At 37.8% G+C, this 19,733-nt stretch overlaps 1 pseudogene; it reads left to right on the top strand.

The window, feature by feature from the left end:
* The first annotated feature begins 16,077 nt into the window (after nt 1-16,077).
* On the top strand, nt 16,078-17,325 carry LOC138173503 (farnesyl pyrophosphate synthase pseudogene; annotated as a pseudogene).
* Nucleotides 17,326-19,733: the final 2,408 nt, after the last annotated feature.

Genomic DNA, 19,733 nt, shown 5'->3' with positions numbered 1-19,733 from the left:
TATGGGAACTTATAATGCATGAGCAACATAGTTCATGGGCTGCAACAGGGAGGACATTTGAGATCGAAATCAACACAGTTAGATGTTTGGGGACCATGATGCTGATCTTGGTCAAAGCCGGCCTGGGGCTTCACTGTCTGGAGATGTGCCTTGTCAAATTAACTATATGGCTATTGTATTTTGAGTTCAACCTGTATGGACAGGCCTGCCAGGCATAGGCTGCTCAAGCAGATGATGCTAAGGAAGACAAAAATTATCCACTACAAGACTAAGAAGACAGATGACACCCAGCAGGAATGGCAAGTCAAGTCTGCAGTATTCACAATACAGTTGGCTAGCCCTAGGGAAATTGCTTCTTTGAAGTTGGAGAGACATCACCAATGAGCTGTCAAATTAGTCCACCAGGGTGGAAAGGATGAAAAAAATTCATTCTTCTAACAGAGGAGGGGAATATTAGAGCTTTACTAAAGGGCCCATGACAATATTGTGATCAAGAGCAGAAACCCTTGAGAACAAAAATGACCAGCATCTCAATTTTCTCCTCCTTTTCTTCCCATCCCCCTTTTGGCCTCTCTCTAGCAAATGAAAGATGAGTTTAGCCAGGCTAGATAGCAGTTGGAATAATTTTTACTCACCATCAGTATGGGAAATAACAGCAAGCCTGCAGGAATAAGTCCCAGCAACAAGTAATCATTATTGCAAAATCAAATTCTCCCTGCTATCTCTGATATACCTATATGTCACCCCAGAGATGGTGCACACAGTATTATAAATCCAGCACACAAGACATGGGACAGTAGGCTGTGGAGCCCTGTGTGTATCTAAGGGCTTGACACACCAAGAGAGATATATGATGGCAACTTTCTCCCCATTGCTTTTGCAATAAAATTCCCCCTGAGCTCCAAGAAGTGTTAGAAGTATAATGCAGTTTCAATAAATCAAGACTCAAATTAAAATGGCCAGATATGTAGCAGTACGCTCAGGTGTATAGAGAATATGAAATTTAGTGCTCTGGTAGTAGGTGGGAGCAGATTATCTAATTATAGAGGCAAAGAAGAAATATTACTTTCTGGGGGTAAGAAGTTAAATGCTTGAATCCATTAAACCACCATACCTCTGCAACTACTATATTAGCATGAAGTAAGGGCCATGTAATAGACTTAGAGTTTTTTTTTAGAGAATGAAGTAGACCACTAGAAAGAAAATATAAATGAAAAAGCTACAGTTAATGATCATTTTAACACTGTACTTGTAAAGTAATTTAAGTTTGATCTTTGGATGTTGAGGTGATCTCTTTGATAATGCAGTTGTGTCTTTTCATCCTCTTCCAATGTCAGCTCTTTAATTTTTCTCCTCATATCTTGAAAGGGCTCAAGATGATCTTTCAGTAGTTTCAGAACACAGATCTAGAGTTAAAGGCATCTGAGAGATTGTCTAGTTCAGATGCCTTATTTTACAGATGAGAAAACTTGGGGACCAGGGAGATGATGCACTGGTAGGAAGTGTGAGAGATTGGTTATTAATCCTTATTAAACTATATTGTTTATTTTGAACTATATTTGAAGACAGTGTGGAATGGTGGAGAGAATACTGAGATTGAAGTAAAGAACATTGGGTTGATATCTGAACTCTGACACTTATTAAGTATGTGATTCTGGGCAAGTCAGTTTATCTATATATGTCTCTAACTGCTCTTTAGGACTTATTTACTAAAACATAGGTGGCAGTGACCTGAATTAGAAATTTCCATGCTAGGGGTACTACTCATTAGCCAGATCACATATTACCAGATGGTAAGGTTCACAGGGTGAGATGCATTGTTGTAAGTCAGCTAACATTTATTAAGGATTTACTATGTGTCAAGTACAGTGCCTAAACCTGGGAGTAAAAATAGACAGTTCCTGTCCGCACAGAGCTTACATTCTAATGGAGGGAGACAACATATAAAAAGAAGCTATAAAGCTAGGAGGGATACACAAAAGATACAAGAGTAGAGTGGGTAGGAGAGATGGTAGAGAAGTTCAGACTACCAAAGAGCAAAGAGACACAACTGTCCCCGGTGCTTCTTTAAATGGAGGTTCTGAAGGAAGCTATCCAATCAGAGAAAGAGGATGCTGGAGTGTAGGGTATGTCTAATGTGTGAATTTAAGGAATAGAATGAGGTTTCAGGATAAAGAGCTGGGTCATGGTAATCAATTGGTATTTATTAAATGCCTCCTATGTGCCAGGCAGGCACTGTGCTAAATGCTGCAGATACAAAAGAGGCAAAAGACATTCCCTGCCTTTAAGGAATTTACAATCTAATGGGGGAAATAACATGCAAATAAATATGTACAAAGCAAGCTATATACAGGATAAATAGGAAACAGCAGAAGGAAGGCACTGGAATTAAGAAGGGTTTGGGAAGACTCCCTGTAGAAGGTGGGATTTAAAGGAAGTCAGAGACATCAGTAGGCAGAGCAGAGGAGGGAGTATTCAAGGCATAGGGGGACAGCCAGAGCCGAGTCAAGAGATGGAGTGTCTGGTTTGTGGAGTAGCCAAAAGGCCAGTGTCACTGGATCAAAGAGTATGTGATGGGGAGTAAAGGGTAAGAAGACTGGAAAGGTAGAGGGGACTAGGTTATGAAAGGCTTTGACTGCCAAATAAAGCATTTTGTATTTGATCCTGGAGGCAATAGGAAATCACTAGAGTTAATTGAGTTGGGGTGGGGGAGGGAAGGGAGGGTGTCATGATCAGACCTTAAGGAAAATCATTTGAGTGACTGCATGGAGAATTGATTGAAATGAGGAGAGACCTGAGGCAGTAGGACCCAGTATGTCCAGCATGATGATAAGGGTCTGCACTAATGGCAGTGTTGGAGAAGAGAAGGGGGACCTATTGGAGAGATAGTGCAAAGGTGAAATTGACAGATCTTGGCAACAGATTGGACATGGCAGGTGAGAAATAGTAAGGAATCCAGGATGACTCCTAGGTTTCAAGCCTGAGGGACTGGGAAGATGGTAAATGCCCTCTATAATAATAATAATAATAAAGGAAGGTAGGAGGAAGGGGAAGGTTTAGCAGAAAGGTAATGAGTTCTGTTTGGACCATACTGCAGTTAAAATGTCTACTAGATATCCAGTTTGAGATGTCTGAAAGGCAGTTGGAGATGGAAGATTGGAGGTCAGCTGAGAGTTTAGGGGAGGCTAGGTAGATTGCACAATCATCAACACAGAGATACCAATTAAATCCATGGGAGCTGATGAGATCTTCAAGTAAAGTATTTTAGAAGGAGAAGAGAAAAAGGCTCTGGATCAAACCCTGAGGGATACATATGGTCAGAAAGCATAAACTGGAAGAGGATACAGCATAAGAGACAAATAAGGAGCAGTTAGATGTGTAGGAGGAGAACTAGGAGGAAGTGGTGTCTTGAAAACCTAAGGGAAGAGAGTATTAAGGAGGGAAAAGTGGTCAGCAGTGTCAGAGGCTGCAGAGAGGTCAAGTAGATTGAGCATTGAGACAAGACCATTTTGATTTAGCAACCAGCAACTCTGCTGGTGGGTTCTACTGCCTCAAGTCTCTCCTGATTCCAATCCATACTCCATGCAGTCACTAAAATGATTTTCCTTAAGCAAAGGTCTGATGATGACACCCCCCCCCCACACACACACACTCTAGTGACTTCCTGTTGCTTCCAGGATCAAATACAAAATGCCCTATCTGGCAATCAAAGCCCTTCATAACCTAATGCCCTCCTACCTTTCCAGTGTTCTTACCCTTTACTCCCCACTACATAATTAGTAACTTTGGAGAGAAGTTTCAATGGAATAAGGTCTGAAACCATAGTGTAAGGGATTATGAAGGGAATGAGGGGAGAGAAAGTAGAGGCACCTATTGTAGACAGCCTCCTTAAGGAGTTTAGTCACAAAAGCCAGAAAAGATATAGTACAATAGTTATCAGGGATGGAAGGATCAAGTGAGGGTTTTTTCAGGATGGAGAAGACTTAGACATGTTTATAGACAGTAGAGAATAAACCAGTAGAAAAGGAGAGATTGAAAATAGGTGAAAGAATGGAGATGACAGAAGGGGAAATCTGTTAGAGGAGACAGGATGGAATGGGATTGCTTAAACAAGTACAGGGGTTAGCCTTTTGTAACGAGTAAGGCCACTTTATCATCTAAGACAGGGGTGAAGGAGGAAATAGTAAAGGTATCTGAGTGACAGAAGATGAGAAAGAGAGGGAAAAGAGGGAGCTCACTGTGAATGGACTCAGTTTTTTTCCTATGAAATATAAGGCAAGGTTCTCAGCTGAGAGAGTGAAGGGAGGTCTAGAGTATATGCTGGAGAGTGTTAGTGGAGAGTGAGTAGAGAGTCACTGATGTTCATTCAATTCCTGTTCACTTTTGGGTATAGCAGGAAAGCTGATGACAGCTTATTGTTAACTATGTACTTAGTTACAATTAAGTAGCATAGATAATGGCTATCAGTCTGAGGAAACAGGCTTCCAAAGATCTACATATTAGACTGGAACACATTCTCTGTATAGCCAGGAAGGGCAGTTCTAAACATGCTCCAACTGTTATGTGTGTGTGTATAACGCATAGTAGACATAAAGAGTGAATGGATGTCCATAGTAGAAGATAGGCCCAAAGGGAAAAAATTGACAAGTCGGTAAAGTTGTGTTTTTGTGAATGTTATTATTCCCATGGAAAATGCTAAAGTAAAACGTTATGGTTCGGTTAAAATCAATGAAAGTGGTTGTGTTTTTGTTTTACATTTCAGAATTTTGAATTTTATACCAGTGAGACAAGCTACTACATACTTATAGGAAATAACAACTCTGATCAAAGCAAAGGTCCTAACTTAATTAAACACACACTTAACTTTGATGACAGAAAAATATCCTGAAACACACTTTATGAAATTTGCCAGATGTTCTTACCTTATAGGGCATTACTGCATATTCCTAATTGTGACACTCAATCCTTGAAGACTTTTAAGCATCTCATTATAAATATACATGGTTAAAGGACTTTTCTATACTTACTTAACCTCTAATTTTAAACACCAACACCCCCCTTTTCAATATGCTTTTGAAGTCTGGCAAATATATAAGTAGAAATAATAAACATAATAACAGCTATGTAGATCTATTAAGTGCCATCTATGTGTACTGTGATAAGTACTGGGCATAAAAAGACAAAAAATGACCAATGCTTGCCTTCATGGAACTTACATTCTGTTTGGTGCTGGGAGATACAACATGCCCCAAAATATGTAAATATGAGAGAGTGTAAAAGGGGTAAAAGAGAGATCCTAATAAAGTATTCCAGGAAAATTTGAGGAGGGAGAGGAATACAACTTCACTGGAATATTGTGTTTGGGTTCAGTCATTGAATCCAACAACTGTAAGTATACTTTTAGGAGTTTAGGAGGGGGAAGAGCAGTGAGGATGGCACAGATTGAGAAGGTGGATGGTAGGAGCAGGAGGAGAGTTTCCATATAAGAGTGTAAGTTAAGTTGTGGCGTGTTCATAGAACAATAAAGAAGCTGCTGTCTAATTGAGGTAGTCTGAGGGAACATAAAAAGCCCCCTATGTATAAATCACTTGGAGGCTTTTACTTTACTACTAAGATGCAATAGTATGATTAGTGAAAGAAGTGCTGTCCCCTGGGAATCAAGAGATCTGGATTCTAGTCAAAGACTCAGAAAAGAATAGTGATTTGCTTAAGGTCACACAGATGTTAAGTGGCAAAACCAGGGCACTGCTTTGCTAATTAGAATAGAATTTTAATTATAACAAATACAATGCCCATTGCCAGGTTACAGAAATTGTATCTATAACAAAGAGTACAGCTAAGTATTTGATAGTAAATTAGGAAGTTAAAAGTCCTTTGAATCCAGTAGAAAAAAGAGAGGCGAGTGTCATGTATCCACCACTGTGAACAACTTTCCTTCTCCTATGTTTTTAATTGTTTTGTGTCCCATTGCTAGTTTTTGGTTATGTTTGGGTAAAAAGGAACAAAGTTGAAAGTTTCTCTTTGAGATCAAGAAAAAAATTTACATGGAGCTCCTCCATTTTTCCTCTTCTCCCTGCTTACAACACAAAAAGCACACAATCAGGTACTATTGTTACAGTTTTATTGCTATCTGGGCAAGAACAGTGAAAACATTTATTAAATGGATTTGACACACCAAATGAACTGTAATCAGATCAACATAATACTGTTACTCTTGCCATCTGCTAGCATGTAGAAATAGATTTGCTATATAGAGTCATTCTTTGTAAAAGAATTTCATATTTATTCAATGCCTCATGATATGAAGGTATCATTTTGTACCCTACATAAGTGATGGCAGTTTTGAGCTTTTGAATTTGGATGGCAAATTTGATATAGACATCTTTAATCATGTGTGTGTGTGTGGGGGGGGTACAGCTTGTGTGTTAATAGTTCTATCTACAATAAAATGTTTATCTTTAATCACAAAAGCATGAATCTCCTCAGCATCAAACTTCACAAATCCTGAAAAGCAATATTCATATGTTATGCATCAGTGTTTCCAAACAGGTACAGCTGAAAAGGACAAAAACATCTCTTTGCACAATTGAGATTTGTCTGTTCACAGTTTTTAAAAAAGAGATCTGCAGTCAATCAAATTAAAAAATTTTTTTTAAATTCTGAACTTAAACAAAACCAAGTCAAATAGGAATGTATACAAAGTAGAACAGAAAAAGGATTGTACATGAAACTGCCTCTATTATTTAAAATGTGCTTTTCCTTTTTAGTGTATATAAATTCTCAATATGGAATTTTCAAAGTTATGCTGCCTGTCAGTATTTCCTTCTGGTCTTCCATCTGTTTTCTTTTGGACATTAAAACAAAACAAAATGCAAGGCAAAACACTTTAAAGACCTTCTTTTGTTTCTTTTGCTTTTTAGCTACTCTCTAATTATCCCTCCTTTTCCTTCCAGCTCACTTCTAAATTAAAACAAAAATAGAATAAAGAAAAAAAAAACCCTTGTAACAAAAACAAAACAAAAAAAACTTATAACAAATGTGCATTTTCAAGCAAAACAAATTTCCACATTAGCTAAGTCCACAAATCTGTCTCATTCTGTACCTTGAGTACATTATCTCTCTGCCTCAACTAAATTATAAAATTAGCAAAACTGGAAGTTCTCCGTGTCTGCACACCATTCATACTCAATAGTAATTCTACTCCACTTAGCCCAAATTAGAGATGCCCAGTACTCCCCTGTTTCTAACCCTTTTGCTCTAGGAAAGCTGGAAACCTGGAAGGATATGGTTTTGTTTATTTTCACTATTATTCTAATTCTGTAGTATCTAAATCTCTTAAGGATTTCCCAACTGATAAATGGTCAAAAGATAACGAACAGGCAATTTTCAGATGAAATCAAAGCTATCTATAATCATATAAAGAAGTGTTCTAAATCATTTTTGATTAGAGAAATGCAAATTAAAACAATTCTGATGGATAAGAGGGGGATGATAGAAGGGACGGCAGATTGGGGGAAAGGATAGTTATAAGCAAACATTTTTGAAAAGCAATAGGGGCAAAGGAGAAAATAGAATAAGTGGGGGTGGGATAGGATAGAGGGAAATATAGTTAGTTTTTCACAATATAACTACTATGGAAATGATTTTGGTAACTACATATATACAACCTATATTGAATTGCTTATCTTCCCAGTGGGGGTAGGTGAGGAGGGAAGAAGGGGAAAAAATCTGGAACTCAAAGTTTTAAAAACAAATGTTGAAAAAAAAATTTTTTTACATGCAACTGGGAAATAAGATATACAGATACTGGTGTATAGAAATCCATCTTGTCCTACTAGAAAGTTAGGGGGGTGATGGGAGAGGATATAAGAGAGAACAGAATGGGGGGAGGGGTGTTCAGTAAGCTTGCTATTTTGGGGTGGAGGAAAGACAGGGAGAAAAAATTGTAACTCAAAATCTTGTGGAAATAAATGTTGAAAATGAAAAATAAATAAAGCAAATAAATTAAAAAATAAATTATTTTAAAAAACCCCAATTCTGAGGTACCACCTCACATCTATTAGATTGACTAATATGACAAAAAAGTAAAATGATAAATGTTGGAGAGGAAGTGGGAAAATTGGGACAATAATGCCCTGTTGGTGGAATTGTGAACTGATCTCATTCTGTACAATAATTTGAAACTATGCTAAAAGGGCTATATAACTGTGCATACCCTTTGCTCCAGCAATACCACTTCTAGGTCGATACAAGAGATATTTTAGTAATCAGTTTATTGTATACTTGGAGCACAGTTCCATGGTAAAAAAACAAAAAACAATAGGCCACGAGTAGCAGTTTCAAAAAAATCTTATATAGGACAAAGCAGAATGGATATAATTGGAATTTCAACAGAAGGCAAAGGAGAAGGTAAAGATTTATACATCAAAGAACCAATAACAGAAAGGGAAGATCTACATAAGCTAAAATAATAAGCTGATCAGCAAATACTGGATTTAACTGGAATTTCTGGACAAAGCAGGAACTAACCATATAACACCAGAACTAGAGTTGGTGTCTCAGATTAAATAAATAGGGGTAATAAAGCTGAGCCGAAAATTTTCTCATTCATTAACCTCTAAATTACCTAAACTAAAGTTTGATATCTCAGATAAGTTCTACAAGCTCTAGCTTGTGATGTAACTGTCTCAAAAAAACTGTGACTATTAAAATTCTCTCACCACATTTATTATTGCACATTAGTCCTCTATTTCATTTATATACTGTAAATTTTTTCAACCATTCTTCAGTCACTGAGTCTTTGGTTCCCTAGCACAGTGTAATGAGTTTTTGATTCAGAGGATCTCAATTCAAATTCCACTTCAGACACTACCCATGTGACTTACCTTGGGCAAGTCGCATCAGTTCTCTGGGCTTCAATTCCCTCATCTGTAAAAATGAGGGAAATTGGATTAAAAGCCTTCTGAGGAGGTCCTTTCCAGCTCTTGAGCTCTGGTCTTTTGGTTTGTACAACATTATTTTGGCACCTTTAACCTTTTCCACCTCCTGAAATGTCTTAAAAAGTTTATTTGAGGGCATGTATTGTGCTGCTTGTCTTATTTTCTTCAGTTAATTCAGGTATTCCTTAATTTACCTAGCCATTATTCTGTACAGGTGTGGCCATGAACCCAGTTTCTAGAGCTTTTCCCAGGTGCCAAAATTGCTAGTTATGGTTATTGAATTCATTGTTGTTATCATTCCACCCCCAATATTTTCCTGAAGCTGATACTGACTATTCCATCGGGGTGAACATTCTGACAGAAATTAGCTTACAGTCAGAAATATTCCTCTGTTCAAGGTGCTTTGAAAGAAATAGGGTTGGAATCCTATACTACCCCACCCTCCCTCCATAAAGGTCCCACTTCTAAGATATAGAGAGTGCTAATTCAAATTTATAAGAATAAAAGCCATTTCCTAGTGATAAAGAATATGAACAAGCAGTTTTCAAAAGAAAAATCCAAGCCATCAAGAGTTATAAGAAAAAATGTTCTAAATCATTATTAATTGGAGAATGCAAATTAAAACAACTCTAAGGTTCCTACCTTACAACTATCAGATTGGCAAAGATGACAAAATTAGAAAACAACAAAGCTTGCAGGAAGGGCAGTGCTGCAGTAAAAGAGGCAAATTAATGCACTCTTGGTAGAGCTGTCAATTGGCATTGGTATTCTGGAGAGGAATTTGGAACTGTGTTCAAAAAGTCATTATATTATACATATCTTCTGACCCAGAAATACCTCAACTAGGTCTGTACTTCAAAGAAATCAAAGAATGAAGAAAATGACCTATATAGAGAGACCTATTTATGGCAGATAATTTTACAGTGGCAAAGAATTGGAAACTAAGGGAGTGCCATAAATTGGGGAATGGATGAATAATTTATTATATGTGAATATAATGGAATACTATTGTGCTGCAAGAAATGATGAAGGGGGACACTTTCAGAGAATCATTAGAAGACTTATATGAACTAATATTGAATGAATGGGTAGAAGCAGAATAATTTTTGTAATAACAACAATATTGTAAAGACAAATTTAAAAGGTTTGGGAATTCTGATCAACCTAATGACCAATTGTGATTCCAGAGGATTTAAAATAAAACATGCTACCCACTTTCTGACAGAGAAGTAATGAACTTGGAATACAAATTGAAGCATTTTTTTTCTTTTGGACATAACTGATTAGTGAATTTGTTTTACTTTACTATATATGTTTGTTACAGGAGTTTTGCTTATTTTTCTTTTGGGAAGGGGCCGGCAGGAGGGAAATTATTTAAAAACGTATTAAATTAATTGAATTTTTATTAATTAAAAAGAAAAGTTACAAAATTGCAAAAAAGCCAAGCGTGGTTCCAAAGAAGAGAAATGAGAAGAGAGCCCCCTTCCACTCTCTTGCTGAGGTTAAAGGGCCTTGAGTGTTGCTAAATTTCAGACTTTTTCAATGTATCAATCAGCTTTACTGATGTTATCTTTTTTTCCATAAAAATATTATTTATTATATTGGATAGCTCAGAGGAGAGATGCTAGGGGGAAATTTTGGTGATGTAAAAAACAAAAGATATCAATAAAGTTTATTTTGGGACTTTCTTCACTGACCCCTTGGTGATCAATTGATGTAACAAGTATAAACCTTAACACACAACGTAAATGTTAGCTTCAGAGATTGTTGTTGTTTTGCTTTTTTCTCTTAAAGACCAGTCTTAATTCCAAATCACTCTGGTCCCAGACCAAGCCCTACTTGGTCACTGTGTGGGCCCTGATTGGCTCAGAATGAATATAAGTAACAATTGTTTTGGTTTTGGTCAGCAACCCTCAGGGTTTTCCACTCCCAGATGTATTTTTTTTTTTTAAAGAGGCCATTCTTTGCCTCATTTTATTAAACCTTAATCATGGAATGGGCGCTGCCTTAGTCAAACTGAGACCTGTTAAAGACCATAGTTTAGGGGTGGCCAAGTGGCTCAGCGAGTAAGAGCACCGGCTCCAGTGTTGGGATGACCTGGAGATCGAATCCCTGGCTCAGACACTCAGCACCACACCCAGAAATAACTGGCTGTGTAACCTTGAGCAAGTTACTTAACCCTGATTGCTTAAAAAAAAAAAAAGACCTTAGTTTGAAAAGGTCAAGGTCCCCCACTGCATCCTGGGCCATCTCCAGTTGTCCTGATCCATATCGGTTTACTGGACCCAGATGGCTTCAGAGGTGAAAATAAGGCTGGTGACTTTGCACAGTACTCAGTCACTTAAATCTGGTTTACTTGCATGTCATGGTGTCACTTCCCTGATGTCATGGTCCTCTTTGAGAATGAAGAACAGACAGGAAAATGTTAGCTATTGTTGTGGTTGTTTTAGGGGTATACACCTAGCAGTGAGATCTTTGGCTCAGAGGTTATGGCTGTTTAATCACTTTCTTAGCATAATTCTAAAATCCTTTCCAAAATGTTTCATGCTAATTTACAGCTCCATCAACAGTATATTAGTATTTTGACTTTCACAATCTCTTTATTGTTGACTATTTCTATCTTTTGACATGCTTGGTATATCATTTTAAAAAATATTACATATCCCCTAGTATTTTAGAAGAGAGGAGGAAATTGTGTCTTAAATAAAACCAAGAAAATATGTCTAGCATTGAGACTGCTCAGCTGGACCCACAAGGGCATAGTGTACTATGCCACTATCTGTCTGGTACCCAGTTATGTAGTTTGTATGGGATTTAGTTTTGGAAAGCCTCTTGAGATCCCTTTTCTCATTCTTACTGTCTTGTTAAGTCTCCATTATGATACCAGGGACAATTTTTATAGGAAATTAGATTATGGCTCACAAGTCTAAGGGGTTCCCCAAAATAGAACTAAAAAGCATTCTCCAAGTATAATATGAATCATAGGTGAATCCAGAATTGGAGTAATTTATTCATATATGTTCTAAATGTCTAAACGTTTTATATTTAAACAAAAAGAACTTACAAGTGGACATTAAGATGATTCAGTGTCTTAATTTGTAACCTCTGCTGGGAAGCTAATATTTAAATTTCATCAGATCATAAAGCAGTTGCAAAATTGTGACTTGGTCATTTTACAGTTCACTTTGCAATGGTACTGTCCAGCCATTCCTTGTTTTACTTGCGTACTGGTAAAATTCTTCTTGTTGGTGGTTATTCTCTCCAATGCAGACCTTTTCTCTTGCATTAGTCACCTCTACTTTGGGCAACACCTCCACTGCCTTCCTAGTGAACCCTACTGCCACTACACTCTCAGACCTCTGGACCTTTTAAATTCACAAGGTTACTTCCTGAACACATCCATCTCAAGGTTGTTGCTTGGTCACACTCAAGAAAGGATATGCAAAAGCAATGGCAGCCATATGTTTATGAATTTATTGAAACAGGAGTTGGGTGGAGGAAGGATTGATTCCCATCTCAAAGCCAGAAAAGAAAACTCCCATACCAAGAATTTAGCACAATGACAATTTCACAGATAGTGTAGTCACAAAAGATGATTCAGTTAGAAGACCTAAAAAATTAATCAAGACAGTTGCTAACTCAGTAATGAAGTAGCATATAAGACAAATCCACAAAAGTTATCAACATTTCTGTACAATACTTACAAAAAGAGGGAAGAAATGATAGAAATTCCATTCAAAAGAAGTAAAAAATGCATAACATATTTGGGAGTTAACCTATGAAAATATGCTTTAAGATATATAAGTAGAGGGGCAGCTAGGTGGCACAGTGAATAGAGTGCTGGCCCTGGAGTCAGGAGGACCTGAGTTCAAATCTGACCTCAGACACTTAATACAAAAGCTAGCCATGTGACCTTGGGCAAGTCACTTAACCCCAAATTGCCCTACCTTCCCCCCTCCAAAAAGCAAAAAAAAAACAAAAAGGATATGTAGGTAGGACTACAAAATACTCTTTAGAGAAATAAAGAATAACAAATAATTTAAGAGAAATTTGTTGTTCATGGTTAGGCTAATCAAGTATAACAAAGAAGAAACCATTTAAATTTTCGTACAGACTTAATGCTATGTCAAACTATAGAGGAGATACATTATAGAACTAGAACACTAACAGCCAAATTCATTTGGAAGGGAAAAAAAAGTTCAAGAATTTCAAGAAAAATAATATTTTAAAGCAGGAAAGAAGGGAGCCTACCATTACTAGATGTCAAGTTCTATTACATAACAATAATCACCAAAACAATTTGGTTCTGCGTGGGGACCCAATTTTGGGTAATCCTGTTGTCCTACAGCAGGGCTGAGAAAGAGTGGGAGCCCTGTGGTCCCCAGACGGGGCTGAGAAAGAATCACTGACCCAGAGGCTGCTAGTGGATAAAAAGAGATGGGACTCTGAATGGTGGTGAAAGTGAAGAACCAACTTTATCACTCTGCATCCAGGCTTTTATAGGACGCTTCTTAATTGCTTTCCCCTGCAGACACGGCTTCTTTGTCCAAACTTCTTCGTCCACTCAGGCCGTGGGTGTAAATGCCATGCTTATCTCGAGGACTTAATACTCACACTTGTGCCTTTGTGCACTTTTCCTTCGGGATGGGGAACCAATCCAGGTGATCAGTAGGCCCGAACACCTGAGAGGGCTTGTTCAGCCGTCAGGGTCTGAGTCCCACTTGCCTGTGGTCCTCAATAGTACTGGTTAAAAAAAAAAAAACAGAAAAGGAAAACAAAGGAGCAGACCAGATAAGTAATACCTAAATGTAAACAAATATAAGTAGATCAGTTTTCAATAAACCCAAGAATACAAACTACTGGGGTAAGGATTCAAAATGCTATACCAGATATTGCAATAAAGTCCAAATGGATAATCCTATTTAATGCAAGTCAGTTAATCAGCTAGTTAATAAATATTTGTTAAGCACCAACTATATGCCAGATTCTGTGCTAAGCACTGGATACAACAAAGAAAGGTAAAAAATTGTCCCTGCTCTTAAGGATTTCACAGTATAATGGAGAGGACAACATGCACGTAACTATGTACAAACAAGCCATAACAGGATAAATTAGAAATATTCAAGAGAGGAAGGCACTAGAATTAAATGGAATTGGGAACAAAAACTTGTTCAAAGCCTAATATGTTCCAGGCAGTAGGAATACAAAGACAGAAATGAAACTCAAAGAGAGGAGGAAGGAGATGAACAGGAATATGTGACAACATAATCAAGTCAAAAATTGAAAATAACTCCTGTATTCTCTCAGGAAGAAAAAAGCCTATAGGAGAATTGGTGAAGAGGCAAAGAGAGGGACTGAAACAGGGAGAAAGCAAAGGGAAAGTCTTGTTTCAGTAGTGGGGAGGGGTATGGCTGATGAACACTACCACGGGGGAGAGTAATATTCTATAAAGGGACATGGGGACCTCATAACAGGTTTAATCTACAGGGACTGCTTCTTAGAGAGACCATTCATTCTGCCTCTGGAGAACAGGGATCAGAGCTCCTGGGGGACAGGAGCTACCTTTTTTCAATCCTTATCTTCTCTGACTCTGCTGCCTTTGACATTATCAATCACTTTCTTTTCTTTGATACTCTCTCCTCTTTGTGACATGATTCTCTCCTGGTTCTCCTCTCTACTTAACCTCTCCTTTGTTGGCTCTTTATCCAAGTCTGGCCTGCTAACTGTGGGGATCTTTCAAGACTCTGTCGTAGACCCTTTTCTCTTCTCTCTATACAATTTCATTTAGTAAACTCATCAGCTCCCATGGATTATTCCTTTTCTGATGATTTTCAACTCCACTAAATAAGGTTAAACAATCCTTTCTGCTCACTGCCAGTTCAGTTATTTTGAACTGCATGTCCAGTAGACATCTTAAACTCAACATGTCCAAAACAATTATATTTCCCCCTAGACTTTCTCCTCTTCCTATCTTCCTTATTACTGCTAAGGTAACAATACTACCTAGATGCCAGTCTTGACTCCTTTCACTACCACCCTGCCATATCCAATGTTGCCAAGTCCTGCCAATTTTACCATTATACCGTCTCTCAAATACACCCCTTTCTCTCCTCTGAAGCTGCCACCACCCTAAAGCAGCTCTTTTTACCTATGCCTAGACTATTGCATTAGCATGCTGGTTGTTTTTTCCCCACTTCAGTCTATCTTTTCACAAAGTTGCCAAAGTAGTATTCCTGAAGCGTGGATCTGGTCATATCACTCTCCCTTCCTTTATATTCAATAAACTCCTGTGGCTCCCTATCACCTTCAGGATTAAAAACAAAGTCCTCTTTTTGACATTTAAAACCCTTTATAATCTGTCCTTGTACCACTTGTATACCTTGTACTGCTTTGTACCACTCTCCCTTCCCCCTTTGTTGACTCTCTGGGTAAGGAAGAGAGCAGAATACATTGGGAAATGAAGGTGGTGTAAAAACAAAAGAAATCAGTAAGAATTCTTTTTTTTTTTTAAAGAAAAAGGTTAATCTTCCTTAAGCATAGATCTGTTTCTATAACTTCAATTCTTGATGCCTCTTAACGGCTCTACATTATGCAAAAAAGTTTCAACATCTAAGCGTGGCATTCAAAGTCCCACAAACTAGACTTCTTACCTTTCTGGCCTTATTTCTCACATTACTCACCAAATCGAACTGGACTACTCGGGGTCCCCTATATGTGTGCTACAAGCATTTTCTGCCTCTGTGCTTTTGCTGATCTATAAAGTAAGGAAGTTGAATTAAATATCCTTCTAACTATTAATTCAATGATGGTTTGCTCTCCACCTGTTGAAATTCTACCTATCATTTAAAAGACCAGCTCAAATACCACCTTCTTTATGTAACTCCCCTGATCACATCCTACTTCACCTGACAGCCTATCATATAAAGGTTTCCCCTTAATTAGACCTCACATAATACTTTGTACTTGTCACCATTTTGTTTTAGAGTTGTATATATTTTCTCCAGTAGGTTATAAACTCCATGAAGAGAATTGTTTTAGCTAATTTGCCTAACCTGGCATATTGTTCTGCACATACTAGGCATCTAATATTTGTTGACTATTGTTGAATTCAGCTAGGCATATACATTGAAATATATTGCTTTTGGCCTTCCCCGCAAACGCCCAGAAAAGATTGGCTGCTTCCAGGTACCAGAATGAACGGAGATCAGAAATCAGTTTTTGCCCAAGACAAGCAGGACTTTGTTAGTCCAGCATTTCTCCCAGATTGTAAAGATTCTGACAGAAGATGGGATGGAGCATCCTGAGGTGGGAGATGCCATAGCCAGGCTCAAGAAGGTCCTAGAATACAAGGCCCTTGGGGGAAAATACAACCGAGGCTTATCAGTGCTCATGGTATTCCGGGAGCTGGTGGAACCCTAAAAGCAGAATGCTGACAGTCTACAGAGAGCATTAGCAGTGGGCTGGTGTGTGGAACTGCTCCAGGCTTTCTTCCTAGTAACAGATGACATCATGGATGCTTCTATTACCCACCAGGGACAGCCATGCTGGTATAAGAAGCCTGGCATTGGCTTGGATGCCATCAATGATGCCATGTTGTTGGAAGCCTGTATCTACCGCCTCCTGAAGCATTACTGCCATGGGCAGCCCTATTACATGAACCTCATCGAACTCTTCCTACAGAGCACTTACCAGACTGAGATTGGCAAAACCCTCGATCTTATCACAGCCCCTCAGGGCAAGGTTGATCTTACCAGATTCACTGAGCAGAGATGTAAGACCATTGTCAAATACAAGACAGCTTTCTACTCTTCTACTTACCATTTGCTGCTGCTATGTACATGGCAGGCATAGATGGGGAGAAAGAACATGCCAATGCCAAGAACATCCTTCTGGAGATGGGGGAATTTTTTCAGATTCAGGATGATTACCTTGACCTTTTTGGTGACCCCAGTGTGACTGGCAAGATTGGTACTGACATCCAGGACAACAAATGCAGCTGGCTGGTGGTGAAGTGCCTTCAGCTGGCATCATCTGAGCAAAGAAAGATGTGGGAGGAGACTTATGGACAGAAAGATCCAGAGAAGGTTGCCAAAGTGAAGGAACTGTATGAGAAACTTGAATTGCCTGCTCATTTCACCACGTTTGAAGAGGAAAGTTACAGTAGACTGATGGGGCTCATTGAGAGCCTCATTCATCAACCCTTCCCCCATCTATCTTTTTGGAAATGGCAAAGAAGATCTACAAACGTCAGAAGTGACCAAGGAATTGGACATGAGGAAGGAGGCAGGGAGGGCAGGGCACACCATGTGTGGAGTTGGGAGAGGATGTACTCTCAAAAAATTATGCCTCTTTTAAAGATCAATAAAATAAAGAAAAAAAAAAGAAATATATATATATATATATATATATATATATAGCTTTTGTTTTGCTAGATTTCATGGAAATTATTGAGTATTTTCCATATGAATTTGTTTCATTTTCATCTCAATCATTGATAAGTGGGCATAAGCACTAAACCAGTGCCAAGATCTAAGTTAAAATCAAGTAAGGTTAACTTGACTTACATTAGGAAAATGTAGTAGTGACAAACTGGGAGATATAAAACACCTCATGCCTTTTGGTAGTTTTTAGCTAATAAAATATCTTAATGGTTTTGAGAATTTCCTTTTGGAAAGGTCAGATGTATTAGGCATTATTTTTTCATGTATTATATTTTAAAACTTAACTAAAGAAGCATTCTTCAGCTTTCTAGCCAGAAGCTGTTAATATTAAGCCTTAGATTTTAGAGCAGGTTTTAACCTTTTTTGTTGTCTTGGGCTCTTTAGGCAATCTGGTGAAGTGAATGGACCTCTTCTCAGAAAATGTTCTAAAATTCATAAAATGAAACACAAAGGATTCCCAAAGAAACCATTTATATTGAAATAATTATCAAAATATTAAAAACAAGTTTGTGGACCCCAGGTTAACTCTTGATTTAGAACATCTAGCCTTGCCTAACTTCAGGAGTAGGTATTTTCAAGTTAGATCACATAGTCTGAAACATGGAAAACACTGGACAAAGAATGAAACCTGGCAGCAGTCAATAAACACCTCATTCTAGTGTAATGGGATCAGGGTTGGAAATTAAAGGGAAAAATAGGGGGTAGAGTTTCTTAAAGTCTGAAAGTATGAGAAAATAATGGGAGTGTTAACAGGTTTCATGCTGTCCATTAAATCAAAGACTATCAATAGGTCATTCATCTTTTTCATTAAATAAGAAAATATTAATAGGTCATTATGATTGTATGTAGTAATGACTCAACTTTCTGAGAATGCAGCTCATGTTTCTTATGCATGCAATTTTCTTTAGTAAAAGGCACGCTTGTTTTATCTAAAATCAAACTTTTTATCAGGGCTAGTAGAAGCTGGGTCATCTATAACTTTACTGGCACTTGTATAATAGATGTCCAGGATATATTGCAGGCCAGTGAAATCCCTTCTAAATCATTTTAGATTTAATTCTAGGCAGTATTATGTTGTTGGTACCCCATGCCTTTGAAAATCTATATAGGGAGTCCTCTGTTTCAAAATTAGAAGCACTATTCCCCAAAGAAATGTTAAATGATGGTTGGGTACCACAAACCCACAAGCATATTTTAATCTGTTTAATTCATTAAAGTCCTACTGAATACAAAGAACAGTTATCACAACTCCATGATAAATGAAATTAGGTATTTATTTCAAAGTTACAAAATTTTAAAAGTAAAATTATATTCCTCAGTGTTACTTGTGTATGTGTGTGTGGTTTACAATATAAATCTTAGGAACCATGACAAGGATTACTAGAATGTGTTATTGAAGGTGTGTCATTGTTATAGATGGAGATAAAAAAAATTAAACCATGGTCTCTTGTCCTTATGAAGCTCACAACTTGTGAAAATAGAGAAAATGGAGGGAAATATGATATCTTTATCTGTATAACTCTATGCCAGAGAAGAGAAATACTAAGTGATATGGGAAGTCTAAAGAATTCCTGACTTCTGAGGAGAATCGGAGTAGACTTCATGGAGGCGAGTATTAGAGATGGGTCTTAAAACATGACAACGTGTGTCAGGTCTGGGAATCAGGATGAAGGTTAAATTGGAGAGGAGAATCTGGTGGGGAGACCAGTTAGGAGATGTTGCTCAGGTGGGGGATGAGGGTCTTTACCTAGATGGTGGCATTAAAGAAAGGAGTGGATAAAACCAAGAAAAATTGCCTAAGTGAAATGAACAACTCAAGTGCTAACGATAGCCAATTTATAATGCAGCCTAAATATACATCTTACTAAGTGCAGCAGAGAATCTAAAGATAATTTATAACAATGTTTCTAGGGAAAATGCATTTCAATTTGGGAATAGATGAAATAATTAAATTTAGCTGGTTGCAACCTTATGAGTGGGAGGGGAGATTTTTCTAGCAAGTTAAAAACATCACTTCCTCAATTTGGGGTAAGTGAAAAAGTGAGTGTGGGGGACAGAAGTTGTTTAGGAAAGTAGTTCCTTTTTATCTCACAAATGGGTAAGAAATTAAGGGTGAAGACTGGGCACCAATATCTGTTGTTACCATAATAGAACATGACTTCAGTTTCTGGTTTAAATGTCATTAAAAAAATTAAACATGTTCCAGATTAGGGGGTTCTTAACTCAGGGTACATGGACCTCAAGAGATTAGAGGACTGCTTTGGGGGAGGGGATGTAATGGTAATTTGAAGACCTTCCGTGCTTTGAAAGTAAACACTGCCCCCTAATAGGCCGAATGTGGTTACATAGAGCC

This window comes from Petaurus breviceps, unplaced genomic scaffold (genome assembly GCF_028583685.1).
Source record: "Petaurus breviceps papuanus isolate PSGF00001 unplaced genomic scaffold, PetGlider_PUasm1.0 582, whole genome shotgun sequence".
Lineage (NCBI taxonomy): Eukaryota > Metazoa > Chordata > Mammalia > Diprotodontia > Petauridae > Petaurus > Petaurus breviceps.
Note: the sequence above shows the minus strand (reverse complement) of the source record. Positions and strands in the feature narration are given on the sequence as shown.